This window comes from Coenobita brevimanus, chromosome 17 (genome assembly GCF_032717465.1).
Source record: "Coenobita brevimanus isolate Jiangsu-jjx chromosome 17, ASM3271746v2, whole genome shotgun sequence".
In the NCBI taxonomy this organism is placed as follows: Eukaryota; Metazoa; Arthropoda; class Malacostraca; order Decapoda; family Coenobitidae; genus Coenobita; species Coenobita brevimanus.
In genome coordinates this window covers 15,951,396-15,966,027 of record NC_136970.1, presented here as the reverse complement: position 1 = coordinate 15,966,027, position 14,632 = coordinate 15,951,396, and positions in this window count along the sequence as shown.

The window sequence follows — 14,632 nt, the reverse complement described above, 5'->3', positions numbered from 1 at the left end:
AGCAAAACAATAAGGTGTTTGCCTTTAGGATCTGCAAAACACGGCCTGAACCTGTATGGCACAGTTACCATTCCATGTCAGGGATTTGGAAGCCTCCACCCACAAGTTATTAAATTATTATTCATTAACTCATCGCCAGGTTTCCACAACCATCACCACTTCTGCCTGTCCACGCACTCACTCACACACCAGCACATATACCTTACCCTGCCTGTGTTTGTGTGTGTGTGTGCGTGTGTGTGTGTGTGTGTGTGTGTGTGTGTTTAGAGGGGGAGACAACACTATCTTGTTCCTCCTTTGCCTGGCTAACTTCTCATTTTAAACATGCGACCACCAGCTAGAAATATGTAGTGTTGAAAAGTTAATTTTACTTATCACCTTTCTTTGCCCTTTTATTCCTTGTGGCAATGCAATTATACCTTAAAATGAGTTACTGATTTGGAATGAGAGAGAGAGAGAGAGAGAGAAAGATCATAGTAAATATGAACGAAGAATTTATACAAAATTAAGAAAAACTAATACAACAGGATTTCAACAAGCCTTCAAAAAAATATTAAACCACCAACACAGAACACACGAAAGATGATGAGGAGCATAAATTCCATACTGGCATCTATTTATCTTTTCAATCCTTTTATATGATGATGAACCGCTCTTTGTTCCATTGCCAAGGAAATACTTGATGCTACTTTACTTACATTTATTTGAAAAATTTCGCTTACTCTACTCTCCATCGCCTGTCTTTCTTTTCCGTATGCGATCATTCACACACATACACACACACACACACACACACACACACACACACACACACACCCTTCCTCTCAAGCCCTCTCAAGGTCATAGCCCCACCTCTCTCACACACACACTTCCTTCCTCTCAAGCTCTTTCAAGTACATAGCCCCACCTCTCTCTCTCTCTCTCTCTGGTTACTGTGGTGTAGGTACTCGTAAAATGGCAGCAGTTCCATCTAAGGGCCTTCTACCCCCACGCCTCTCCTCCCCATACCTCCCCTCACCAACTGTCAGGAGGGCTGCTGGATCAAAGTATCTTGTGGTGGTGGTGGTGGTGGTGGGGTGATGAAGAAGTTGGGTGGAGATGGGATGGGGATGTTGGAGGTATTACCCCAGCAACCTAATAGTCTACTCTATATTAACATCATCCTTCCTTCAGACGAATGGAGTTGGTTGCAACTTTTACTGGCCACTTAATTATCAAAGTTCTTTCCTGGGCTGAATACAAGCGTTTGGATGTAACTCTCGTAGGTGTAGCCGAGTCTTTTCCAAAAATGTTAGATTATAGGGCTGTAAGAGGAGACAGTTTTCAAGTTGGTCTTCTCGTGGACGGCAGGAGAAAGATAAAGATAAGTCTGGGGTTTGATTGCAGTTTACTCTCATAGGGAGTAATCCTGACAAGAGAAGTAGCCTACTAAGGTGAGGGTGGTTTATGCATGCTAACGCCGGCACCTCTACTCCTGCCTTTTCCACCATGCCTCCCCTGTTTCCTATCGCGCCCCAGCCCCTTCTGACCAGTCTCTCCAATTTCCCCCGAATATGACTGGTTGTGTGGGCACGTGTATGCGTGTGGTGATCTACCATCAGGTGTGTTGTGTGATTTTCCATGACGTCACATTCTGTTGTGTGCTACATTCTCTAGCCAGAATTCCCACTGCTTTTTCCTCCAGCTTTCTCTAATTTAGGCACAACTTTCCTCAAACCTCCATATTACATAGTAACACCATATTAATGTCTCTAACTGTTAAGTAGTGTGTTATGATATTTGAGCGCCTCTACATCGCTCAGTCACGCCAAGCTGTTGTACCTACAGTAGCATGTAGTAACAAATTACATATTCTGCCATAACATTTTAATACATGGTATTAATCATAATATAGTATAAACACAATAATATTGTGGAAACATAACACATCGTAGCAATACATTGTATGGAGTAAATACATTGTAGTAAAAAAAATGAACGTAGAACATTGTATTGTAGTGATATAATGTACATATGCATTTATACAATGGTGATATAATGGCAGTACCATGACAAGTCTATAGTAGTCATTTTTGTTATGAATCAGCCATATATATTGAACATTACATATGGCTGATTCTTAATGCAATTGACACCCCCCCCCCACACACACACATAGAACTTGAATCCAAATAACGATCATCAAGGCAGGCGTCAGTAAAGCAGCAGCAACATGGCTTACAAGAAGAAAAAAATATCTACTCATACTTCACAATATGTGCAAAAATCAACCTCTGAAAGCACCACCACCTCACCCTCCACCCCTCATTTTGTTTTATCCATGGGATGTGTCCCCATCTTATCAGTATCATTACTGTATTCCTGCGGCCAAAACTTAGGCACCATTACCCCTCTCTTTTCTTACATTCCTCAGTTGCCTGTGCACACCATCATCATTTCTGCCTCACATCCGAAACTAAGCATCTTCATTTGTCCTCTGCCTATGCCCCTCAGTTGCCTCCACACACCATCACCGCCATCATCATCATTGTCTCGCACCCACAGCTAAACAACTCCATTTCTCTGTCCTCTTCTGTTACTCCTCAGTTTCCTCCACACATCATCATCATCATCATCATCATCATCATCATCATTGTCTCGCACCCAAAACTAAACAGCTCCATTTCTCTGTCATCGTCATCGTCATCATCAGTGACTAGCACCCATTACTTTTGCGTCACATCTCACACCAGCAGTCACAACATCCCGCCATGGTGAATATTGGAGGTGGGGGTAGAGGGAATAGAAGGGAGGGGAGGGGGCGGTAGGGAGGAGGAGTATGTGTGAAGAAAGGGAAAAAGGAGGAGAAGGAGGAGAAACGAGAGGGAAGGAAAGTGGTGTTGGTATGAATCCCTCCCCTTATGAGAGAGAGAGAGAGAGAGAGAGAGAGAGAGAGAGAGAGAGAGAGAGGAAAGTCAGTACCATAAACCTGGGTTGGTGACGTTGTCAGTATTCCACGAGAAATAAGTTATAACCTTTATCCACATTTTGTCTCGGTTTTTTTTTTTTTTAATTTGACTTCAGTGGCGGAGAAATAAATACAAGAAGAAAGATAAAACAGAAATAATGTAAGTCTTGACTAAGTGATGATCTTATTTTTGGCTCACACTGAGTACAATATGTGAGTGTGGCTTTTGTGGAGAGAGAGAGAGAGAGAGTCAAAGTAGCTTAGTCAAGTGTGATATCTTTTCTTCTGATGATCCTCCATAAACTGCTTCCTGTATAGTACCTGTAGCGTCCCTGTCAGTAATGTCGCTGCAGGTTCTGATGTCCATTCCCTAATTTCCTTAGTTCTCACCCCGACACCCCCAGTACCCACCCTTCATCCTTAGTTTCCACCCTCTAACCTCCAGATCCCATTCCCAAACCCCCAGTTCCAACCCTCACCCCCAGTTTTTTTTTTTTATGCAAATAAGAAGGAACCAAAGGCCAGGAGCCCGCAAACAGTTCCTTCCAAGAAAAAACAAAACAAAACAAAAACAATACAAAATGAGCCAAATTCAAGATCTGTTCATTTCGAGATGCCTGGACACACTGTCTTTGAAAAACTGGAGGTCATAGGAAGTAGGAAATACAGACAGAGGGAGACAGTTCCAGAGTTGACCCGTTGCATAATTGAAGGACTGGTAGTAATGGTTAACTCTTGCATTAGAGAGTTAGACAAGGGATGAGAGTTTGTTGACAGACGGGTGGTACGCGCCCATCGTAGAGGTGGAGGGCTGCAAGCAGACAGTTCAGAGGAGCAGTGACCATGGAAGTAGCGATAAAAAAGAGATAAAGAGACAACAGTGCGGCGAAGAGACAGAGGTTGATGGGAGTCAGTAAGAGGAGGAGGGTTAATGAGACGAGAAGCTTTTGATTCCACCCTATTGAGAAGAGCTGTATGTGGGGAGCCTCCCCACACATGAGAGTTGTACTCTACACAGGGGCGAATAAAACCTGTGTATAATGTCAACAACTATTCAGGGGTAAATAAGATATGGAGTCGGCTTAGCACACCCAATCTCTTGGAAGCAGATTTTACGAGAGATGTAAAATGATTTTTCCAAGATAAGTCCCGAGTGAATGAAACCCCAAGCATGTTCAAAGATGATGCAGGCTTGAGCTGGATATTATTAAACTTTAATGGGTACTCCTGTGAAAGATTCTGTCGGGTTGATAGGTGTAAAAACCGAGTCTTTGATGCATTAAAAAGAACAAGATTATTTTTACTCCAGACAGAGATACGAACCAAGTCAGACATTAGGTGTGGCATAGCCTCATCCCTTGTGTGCTGAAGTAACTGTTGCGATGGACGTTGCGGGAACCGAATGGAAATGTGAAGGGTGGAATCATCAGTGTACCAGTGGGTAGGGTTAGACGTACAGCTTAGAAGATCATTTATGAATAAAAGGAAGAGAGTTGGTGATAGGACAGAGCCCTGAGGAACACCACTGTTGATAGATCTAGGAGAAGAACGATGACCGTCTACAACAGCAGCTATAGAACGATCAGAAGGGAAGCTATAGATGAAGGCACAGATAGAAGGGTAAAAACTGCTAGAGGGCAGTCTGGAAATTAAAGATTTATGCCAGACTCGATCGAAAGCCTTTGAGATGCCAAGTGCGATGGTAAAGCTTTCGCCAAAGTCCCGAAAGCAGGATGACCAGGAGTCAGAAAGGTAGGCGAGAAGATCACCAGTGAAGCGTCCCTGATGGAACCCATACTGACGATCAAAAAGAAGGTTGTGATAGGAAAGTTGCTTTAAAATTTTTTCATTAAGAATAGACTCGAAAACTTTTGAGACACAGAATGTTAAAGCAACTAGACGATAGTTAGAGGGTTGGGAATGGTCACCCTTCTTTGGGACTGACTGAATGAGAGCAAACTTCCAGCAAGTAGGAAAGGTACAAGCTGAAAGACAAAGGCGAAAGAGTTTACCTAGGCAGGGTGTAAGCACAGAAGCACAGTTCTTGAGGACAACAGGAGTGACTCAATCAGGCCCATATGCCTTTTTAGTATTGAGGCCAGTGATGGCAGAAAATACATCAGCTGAAGAAATTTTAATGTCAGCCATGAGGAAGTCAGAGGGAGGAAGTGATGGAGGAACAGCACCGGAATCGTCTAAGGTGGAATTGGAGGAGAAAGTCTGAGCGAAGAGATCTGCTTTATCAGTAGAAGAAATAGCTACAGAGCCATCAGAGTAGAGACGAGGAGGGAAGGATGATGAGGTAAAGTTGTTAGGTTTTTGGCAAGGTGCCAGAAGGAGCGGGAAGAATTCGAGTTGGAGAGTTGAGAGCACTTAGTACGGAGCATTGAGAGCATTCAGTTCCCTCCCCTCATAATCCAGTTCCCATCCCCTCATCCCTAGTATCAACTCCTCACCCACATCTCCCAACTCCCACCTCATCCCTAGTTCCCACCACCTTACCCCCAGTACCAACCCCTCACACTCATTTCCACCCTCCTTACCCCCCAGTACCAACCCTTTCAACCTCCAGTGCCAACCCCCTCACCCCCAGTTCCCAACTCCCTCACCCCATGTTCCTGACCCCCCGCACTGTCTCCTCCACAAACACCAACTCCTTCAGGCTCCATCATTTTCCCAATCTTCAGAAGTTACCCATCATAACTAATGTTCCATAACTTATTCTCTCTCTCTCTCTCTCTCTCTCTCTCTCTCTCTCTCTCTCTCTCACACCATTTCTGGTTTTTCCTCACCCTCTGTTTCCACTTTTCCCCGAACTGCATCTACGACCAGAGTTTCCTGGGATGTGTGTATTTTGTTTGACTCCAGCCTCACTGCAGTTCACTGGGTCAGCCATGTAGCATGGCAGTATCATTTTGCAGTGACCTACTCATTTACTGTGAAATTTTGTTTCACATTAAGGGGAATTTACAGCAATATACTCTATTGCTTTGACTTTAATTTCACAATAATGCAATTTGGCAAGAATGCACTCAAATGGTTTGACATTCGGATTCTTAGGTATATTTCCGTATTTTCCATATTTTATCGGCCTTTATGATTAGAGAAAGAACAGAGGAATTAGTTGGAGAAGAACAGGGAGGCTTTAGGAAGGGAAAAGGTTGTGTAGATCAGATATTCATTCTCAGATCTTTAGTGGAAAAGTTTCTAGAGAAGGGAAAGAAGTTGTATGCGGCTTTCATGGATTTGGAGAAAGCATATGACAGGGTGGATAGACTAGGATTGTGGAAAGTGTTGAGAATATATGAAGTAGATGGGAAGTTGTTGAATGCTGTGAAGAGTATGTACAATGGTGCAAAGGCTGCAGTGCGTGTGGATGGTGAACTAAGTGAATTTTTCTCTTTGAAAGTTGGGTTGAAACAGGGATGTGTCATGTCTCCATGGTTGTTCAATCTGTACATGGATGGGGTAATAAAAGAGGTACAAGGTAGGGTAGTGGATGTTGGAGTGGCCCTGGTGAGAGAGGATAGTGTTTGGAAACTCCCTGTGCTGTTGTTTGCAGATGATACTGTGTTGTTGAGTGAAGACGAAGGGGAGCTGCAAGGCTTGGTGGATGAGTTTGGGAGAGTGTGTAAGAAACGGAATCTAAAGGTGAATGTAGGGAAGAGTAAAGTGATGGTCTTTGAGAGAGGTGAAGTCAGTGAATGTACAGCGAGGTTGGATGGTGAGGAATTGGAAAATGTGAGTACGTTTAAGTACTTGGGTAGTGTGATGAGTAAGGATGGAGGTTTGGAGGGTGAAGTGCTTGAAAGGGTACAGCAGGGAAGAAAGGTTGCTGGTTCTTTGAAAGCAGTGATAAGAAACAGGGAAGTGAGCATGGAAGTGAAAAAGTTACTACATGACAGTATTGTGATACCAACTCTAACGTACGGAAGTGAAGCTTGGACGTTGTTGGAAGGACACAATACAAGAGTGAGAGCAGTGGAAATGAGTTATTTAAGAGGAGCCTGTGGAGTCACATGGAGAGACAGGCTGACGAATGAGGATATAAAGGAGCGTTGTGGTGTTGACGTGGATGTGATAGGAAGCGTTATGAGGAACATACTGAGGTGGTTTGGCCATGTGGAGAGGATGGAGGGTGAAAGACTGACGAAGAGAGTGTATGTGAGTGAGGTGGAGGGGAAAGAGGGAGGGGGAGGCCGAGGATGAGATGGAGGGATGGGGTGGAGAGGTATATGAGAGAGGGGGTGTGTGAGTTGGGAGCAGGGGAGTGAAATGGCGGGGGACAGGGCGACTTGGAGGCGATTTGTTTGTGGCCACCCCAAACGGGACTGAGGCGTCTGGCAATAGATAGATAGATAGATGATTCGCTGTTTACTATACCCTACTTGACTGACCTGTGCAGCCAAGATGTATGGTGCGAGTAGGGTATTTGAATCGCGGCTGCTTTGTTGGCCGCCGACGATTTAAATCAACTCCTCTTCTCATTTTAAGACATATATATATTTATATTTTTAAACTGCCTCCAATACAAGCACCCAGATTAAACATGGAATAATATCCGAAACTAAAGAGATCAAAATTAGCTTAAAAAGCTTACTATTGTCAATGAAAATTAATCTTGAATATAAAGTTCTATAAAACGATGAGTGATGTTAGAACCAAATTATCCACCCACGGCGTACACCCACGTCTGCATGTTGCTCTGCATCCACCCTCGGTGTACACCTGCGTCCGCATGTTGCACTATACTATCCACCCACGGTGTACACCTAGGTCCGCATGTTGCACTACAGTACATGAATGCATTTACTTCAATGACATCATCCGCGACCAATCAGCAGCCCCGAATCAAACACCCTAATTGCCCCATACATCTAATGTGCACAGGTCAATCAAAAGACTATAATTCTTCTGTATGATTATTCCCTCATATTTACATAGTCAAAGAAATGCTTTTATTTTAATGTGGTTACTTTCACTTCCAAAAACTCGCTTGCTCTATTCTCAACTTCCCGTTATTCTTCCTCTTTACTACCCATTCATTCATACACACATTATCATTATCCGTTCCTCTCAAACGGGTATTCTCTCTGTCTGTCTGTCTCTCTCTCTCTCTCTCTCTCACACACACACACACACACACACACACACACACACACACACACACAAAATTTCCAAATCTCATATCTCTTACCCCTTCTCATACTCATCTTCCCACGTTCATTCTATCAATATCCATGTCCCATGCTCGCACTCTGCATTTCACTCCTTTTCGTCCTTCCACGACTGTTTTATTCTCTCACTCACACGTCTTGGTTTCCAGGTCGTGTCAACAGGTCACGTGAAGGTCAGACATTGTGTTTACCCAGTGTCAACCTTGTCATTCCCCACAGGTGCCAAAGCAGACGAAAACGTGTGTGGCTCAGATGTTTTTCCTTCTGGTATGTCCTTGCACGTTTGATCCTTTAGCAAGATATTTCCCAACCTAAATGAGTTCTGAGAGAAAGAGAGAGAGAGAGAGAGAGAGAGAGAGAGAGAGAGAGAGAGAGAGAGAGACTGGCCATTACCACTGCAGATGTATTCTCTACGCTCATTTTGGTGTTATCATGCTACACAGAGCCACGCTGAAAACCAGGAGCAGAGTAGAAGAGGAGAGAGGTGAGGTGAGGAGACAAGAAAGAGGAAAGAAGAGACAAGGCAAAATAGCGGAGGAGGAGGTAGAGGAGGTGAGAATGAGGGAAGGGAGAAGAGTGAAGGGTGCTGGAGGGAGAAATCAGAGAATATGGAAGGCAAGAAAAGGATAGACACTGATCAATGGAGGAATGAAGAGTAATTGTCTTTCTTATTATCTAACTGTGTGTGTGTGTGTGTGTGTGTGTGTGTGTGTGTGTGTGTGTGTGTGTGTGTGTGTGTGTGTGTGTGTGTGTGTGTGTGTGTGTGTGTGTCTCAGTGTTTGTTCTACAATTTTCTACTTTTTTCGTTTTTATAATTTATTCCAAACCAATTAAACTTTATATCCTTTTTCTTCTTCTTTTTGAATTATTTTCTTGCGCGAAATAGTTTACTGTTAGCTCTCTCTCTCTCTCTCTCTCTCTCTCTCTCCCTCTGCTTATTAGATTCTATATTGAATTTTGTCTTCCACTTCTTGCTTTCTCTCTCTCTCTCTCTCTCTCTCTGCTTATTAGATGCTATATTGAATTTCGCCTTCCTCTTCTTGCCTTATGTCCTGTATTAGGTTTCTGCCTCCTGCTGTTACTCCCCCCCCCCCTCTCTCTCTCTCTCTCTCTCTTTCCTTTCATTTTGAGCGTAGTAACCATTCATTCTAAATCTTTCTACTTAGCACTACCTCGCCTAAGTTAATAAAATTGTCGCCAGTTGTCCACAAACCGCGTACGAACAGAGACTCATCAGATGGCATCGAATGTGTTGCGTGGATGGCTCAGTCTGCTGGTGTGGGTGTGTCAGTGGGAGTATGAAGTGAATAAATGATGCAGGATAGATACTGGCAATGCTAAGCCGTTCGCATAACACACAGATACTCGTTCGGTTGGGTAGAAGTGATGTACCTGGACCAGCTAATGAGCACTGAGTCGGTAAAGAACAGCGAACAGAATATTTCATTGCATTTAGTATTTTTATCACTCGTAAGATCACATGTTTACAAAAGTTAATTATTAGTTTTATTCAGGTGAGATAATAGGAGCCTGAGTGTGAATAAGGATGTAGTTACCGTCTCATGACCGGGACAATTGTATCCCAGGTAAGGCCAGACCATTTGTGTGTGTGTGTGTGTGTGTGTGTGAGAGAGAGAGAGAGAGAGAGAGAGAGAGAGAGAGAGAGACAGAGAGACAGAGACAGAGACAGAGACAGAGAGAATTCATAGGTGCATGAGAGTCAATACTGGAACCAATAACTGACTCATGGCTGGAACAACTTTAGCACTGTATTTTCAGCAGTGCCTGGTGATTTTCTTCAGGTGTGTGAGTCATAGGAGCCTGAGTAATATAAATATTAATAACTGGCATCATTTATCGCCTATTGGGACAAGTTTAGTACTCTGTTCCACTAATGTCAGATGATTTTATTCAGCTGCGAGAGGCACAGGAGACTGATATGGCGAAAAATAGCAAAACAGTGTAGCAGAATTTTTGCTGCATATATACTTGTGCCAGGTTTACACCCACTCACTTCAGTGTATCATCTGACTGTAAACTCGCTGATCTTTAACTGAAACGTACTATATTACCTCATTTTTTAAAAACCGTACATGTCCTTTCATTACATATATTATTGTGTTGTACAAATGTTCAGTGAGCATATTTGTCACTAAAGTTCTTTCAGCACCAATGATATTATGGCATGACTCAGGAAAAAAATATGGCATTGTATTATCTGGAATGGAAATCTAGAATTGTTCAGGCCGTGAGAGGTGTTAATGGTACTGATATTAACACTGAGGCTCCTATGACTCAGTCTTACTGGAATGAATTTACCTGGCGTTAGCTGAAACAAAACAGCTAAGCTGTGCCGTCCATGTGAGGGTTAATACAACAGCATGACACTGCGGAATTATTTTTATTACATACGTGTATCATAGTTTCCACCACTGACACGAGTGTATCACACAACTGTAGCTCGGTTAACTTTACCATGGAAATGTAATTACTGGTGTGATACGATGTTGAAAAAACTGCTTTCATTTCATAGTCATATGAATTCACCTTTCAAATAATTTTAGGACAATAGGCTTGTTGAAAAACTTTCTTATAAGAATATTTTCATATACGTTTCAGTAACCCCATCACCCCAGTGATTTCTCATTCTGTTTATTCTTGCTACCTCCAGGAGATTTTAATCAGCTTAGCAGACTCAGAATTAAATGAAAGCTACAACTTACACCTTCAGCTACGAAAGTCCCTCCAATGCTGAAAAAAATCGTTTGGAAATACCAAAAACAAAATACAAAGTACGTAATCTCATTAAAGGGGTTCAGTGATCCATAATTACAGCTACAACCGATATATACCGAAGCACAACTGGTGTGGTTGTAATAAATTCCTTTCTTGGCCTACTTTAACTGGCATTATTATTATTATTATTTTTTTTTTGGGGGGGGTCCATTTATCACCTGACACAGGAATCCCGTAAGAGGTGCCCATAGTCCAATCGCCTTCATGTCGCCCTGTCCACTGCCATTTGGCTGCCCTTCCCTCAGCTCACACCCCCTCTCTGATATACCTCTCCATTCAAACTCTCCATCTCATCCCAGTCTCCCTCTCCCTGTTCCTCCCTCCACCTTACTCTCATACACTCTCCACGTTTGTGTCTAGCTCTCCATCCTCTCCATATAGGCCACGGTTTGAAAAAATCACAGATTAAAAAAATAAAAGATTTTTTTTATATTTAAATCGGATTTTTTTTTTTTTTTTTTTAATCAATTTTTAAAAACCTGTGATTTTTTTTCCAACCCTGTTTGTGCCTTTGGGAATTCAGTCAAAAGAGTACCATACTGGGTCATTTTTCCTCCCATTTGCTGCAATGCGTCCATTAGGCATGATTATATATATCACTGTTCAAATAAACAGACTCACAAAATTGAAAATGATAATGTGAACTGGACGTGGGAGTAAGGCAGTGCACCACAGGCTTGCACTTCATGGTATGGGGGAGGATACTCACACTGTCAGATACTGAAGAAAGTTGCCAACTTGTCTTTTATATTTTGTCAAATTAGGATCATAATCATTAGATTGAATCATGTTACTGTCATTCAAAGAAGAAAATAGTTCATATGTTAACACTGAGAATAATCACATTTATTATTATTATCAAAGAGCCTCCTTTCCCCTGGTTTTTCTATATTTGCCTTGTAACAAATGGCAATCACTGGTGCCTGACTTGATCAAGATCAGTACAGGAAGGGTACAGGCCATGCAGATTTGATGCATCTGTACAGTACACATCCACCACATTCTCTTGTCTTCTTCGTTTTTACTGTATTTATATAAAAAATCCATTTTGATTTAAATCATGATTTTTTTTCACTCTGATTCAAATCGATTTAAATCACTATTTAAATTATAACAACCCTGACATGGCCAAACCACCTCATTGTATTTCTCCTGACACTTTCTATCATGTCCACATCCTCACCAAAATGCTCCATAACTTCCTCATTTGTCAGTCTGTCTCCCCATGTAACTCCTCATGCTTCTCTCAAATAACTCATTTCCACTGCTCTCACTCTTGATTTGTGTCCTTCCTATAAGGTCCAAACTTCGCTTCCATACGTCAGAGTTGGTATCAGTACCCTCATGCTGCGATTTTTATTTTTTACTTCCATGTTCACTCTGTTTCTCATCACTGCCTTCAAAGACCAGCAACCTTTCTTTCCTGTTCTATCCTTTCAAGTACTTCATCCTCCAAACTTTCATCTTTACTCATCACACTAACCAAGTAGTTAAATGCACTCACATTTTCCATTTTCTCATCATCCAACCTCACTGCACATTCAGTGACTTCATTTCTCTTGAAAACCACAAATTTTCTTCCCTACATTTACCTTTAGATCCCCTTTCACACACACTCTCCCAGGCTCATTCAACAAGCCTTGCAGTTTCCCTTCGTCTTCTATTAACAATACAGCATCATCTGCAAACAACAGAACAGAAAGTTTCCAAGCCCTGACCTCTCTCATTAGGGCCACTCCAACATCCACTGCCCTACTTTGTATCTCTCTTATAACCCCATCGTTGTACGAATTGAAGAACCATGGAGACATAACACATTCCTTTTTCAATCCAACATTCAGACAGAAAAATCCGCTCAGTTCTTCCACATGCACTGCAGCCTTAGCGCCCTTTTGCGCACTCTGCGGCATTCAACAGCTTCCCATTTACTCCCCATATTCGTAATATTTTCCACATTCCTTATCTCTCCACTCTGTCATATGCTTTCTCCAAATCCATGAAGGCTGCATACAATTCTTTCCCTTCTCTAGAAACTTTTCCATTACATACCTTAGGAAGAATATTTGATCTACACAATGTGTTCCCCTCCTAAAACCTCCCTGTTCTTCTCCAATATATTCCTCTTTTGTTTCCCTAACTCTGTCAATAATTATCTTACCATATACTTTTCCTATTACACTAAGAAGACAAATGCCCATATGATTATCGCACACTTTTCCTTTTTCCTTTGTGCAGGGGAATAATTATACCTGACTTCCAATCTTCTGGGACTCCGCCATCCTCCCAGACCAATGTGTACATCTTCCACATTAATGCAGCTACTATCACTCCTCCATGCTTCAGCATTTCACCACACACTTCATCAATTCCTGGGGCTTTCCCCATTTCGACTTTCTTCATTGCTTCCACTAATTCCATTATACCAATCTCTTCATCCCATCTCATTTCCCTTATTCTCACAGACATTCTCCAGCCACTTATTCCCACATTATTTTCATTATCTGTGTTTAACAATTCCATAAAATGTTCTCCCCATCTGCTCACTTTTTCTCCCATCTCCACTATCAATTTACCATTTTTCTCTTTCACTTCCCTACTATCTTCTTGATCACCCTGCCTAACTCTCTTTAGCTCCTTCCAGAACATTTTCGTACATTACCACCATTTAACACTTAAATTATTTCCAAGTTCCTCATCCACTCTCTTCATTCTCTTTCTTACTAATCAATTCACCTCTTTACCTCACTTCATATAACTCTCTATTCTGTCTCAGCTTCCTCGATCTTCTGCTTTCCATCCACTCACTATATGCTTTCTTCTTGTTTGCCGTAAAATCATGAAATGGAGCAGATGCATCATCATAAGTTTGTGTGTGTGTGTGTGTGTGTGCTTGCTTGCTTTACACACAAACCATGACCATAACAAAAATGTACAATCTCCTATTAAATGGAGTTAATTTAAAATCCATCTATTGTGGCAGGTCTTTCCTAGACAGAATGAAGTTGCTTCACAGTTGCAAGTACAATTCTTTGAAAAAGAAAAAAAGTATTGTTTTGAAAAGGTTGATACAGGCATTTCCAAACAAAGCTATATATCTTCAGATAATATAAGTGTAGGCCTACTGGATACCGGTATTAAGTTTACAAACTATTAGGCCTTCTTAGAGAGGAGAAAAGATAACTACACTCAGCCCTCCATTTCCCGGATTAAAAGGGGGGGGGGGAGAGAGACCAGACAAAAGTCCGGGAATCGCAAAAGTCCCGCCCCACATACCATTCCCCGGACTTTTATCATACTTTGTCCGAATTCTCTAATATCGTCTGGCAATTAGTCCAATACTGTAGAGCATTCTGGAACGTATGCTACCTATACCAACATAACTAACATGCACAGTACGTAAAATAATAACACTGACACAATAACATACATGTAAATGCAGTACATACTGAAATAACTTAAATTTAAATATAAAAACGGTATAAATGTAAAGTATAAATACTTACTGAAACACTTTAGATGAAACTATGTATGCTGTGATCATATAGTGGTGTACTGGGCACCTCTGCGATCCAGACTTTTGCGTGGTCAAAAGGGGCAAAAACCAAGTCACTGATGATGACTACGCAAGCTGGAATGGTCAGGAACTCAGACTGATGGAGACTCTATCCCAGTAGCGGTCTCTTCGGTCGGTTTGTTACTTTTCAAGTGGTCG